Raw genomic sequence first — 994 nt, 5'->3', positions numbered from 1 at the left:
GGGAGAAAATGGCTAGGTAAGCCCGTAACAGTTAATATTTAAAAATATGAAATCATCTAGTGGTTAATATTAAGAGCTACATGATTACATTGGCCAGTCATGGTATGTGATAACTTTTAATTGCAATTATCTTTCATTGCCCATTCTGTTCAATGTTTCCATCTGCCGACCTGCTGCGAAATTGTGTCTTTGCATGGGCGCTGTCAGATTCTTTCAGATTGTTGGGAAGCATTATTTTGCTTGCCTCCTTCAATCTTATAACGATAACCTCAGCAACCTCCTTTAAGTCAAAGCAAACGCATTGGAGGAATCAGGGAACTCGCATTTCAAGGAAAATTGGTAGGTTTTTAACCATTGGCATTTCACAGGAAATCACAAGGGTTTTATCCATGGACATTTGATGGGAATTTCGAAGGGTTTTAACCAGTGGCATGTGAATTTATGGAGATATTCTAGGTAAAGCTTGTCTGCTTTTTATTTTCTTGTCTGTTGCTTTTTTATTTAGTTTTGGCACGGCTAATGATTTCAGAAGAACTCTGCTCTGCAACAGTTGAAGGCAAAGAAGAGGGTTCATCATTGTCGAAGAAGATGAAACGTGGAGAGTTCGTATAGGTCCGAGGGATCAACCTCATTCTTCGCCTGGAATCAGGTCGGTATACATTTGTCATCTTCCCTCTGTGTATGCATTCTGTCACTCTCTTTTTCAAAAATAAAGAAAAGAAAACACCTAGGTGAAACCCCATAAGATAATGTGGTTAAAATTTATAAAGCTGAAATCATTTAGGGGTTAATATTAAGAACTAGATATATATTCTATCGTTAATATAGGGAAAAAACAGCTAGGTAAGCCCGTAACAATTAATATTTAAAAATCTGAAATCATCTAGTGGTTAATATTAAGAGCTACATGATTACATTGGCCAGTCATGGTATGTGATAACTTTTAATTGCAATTTTCTTTCTGTATGAGCAGTGTTGTTCATATAACCTTTCG

The 994-nt window shown here is 36.4% G+C and overlaps 1 long non-coding RNA gene across 1 annotated transcript; it reads left to right on the top strand.

The window, feature by feature from the left end:
• Positions 1–282: 282 nt before the first annotated feature.
• LOC149149176 (uncharacterized) lies at positions 283–651 on the top strand. Its single transcript, XR_016263382.1, has 2 exons — positions 283–456; positions 551–651. It is a non-coding gene; the product is annotated as an uncharacterized LOC149149176 (long non-coding RNA).
• Positions 652–994: the final 343 nt, after the last annotated feature.

The sequence above is a fragment of the Pinus tabuliformis genome, chromosome 9 (genome assembly GCF_031772625.1).
Source record: "Pinus tabuliformis cultivar Carrire ecotype Pingquan chromosome 9, CPIR1, whole genome shotgun sequence".
Lineage (NCBI taxonomy): Eukaryota > Viridiplantae > Streptophyta > Pinopsida > Pinales > Pinaceae > Pinus > Pinus tabuliformis.
The sequence above is the reverse complement of the archived record's forward strand: the minus strand, read 5'-3'. Positions and strand labels throughout refer to the sequence as shown.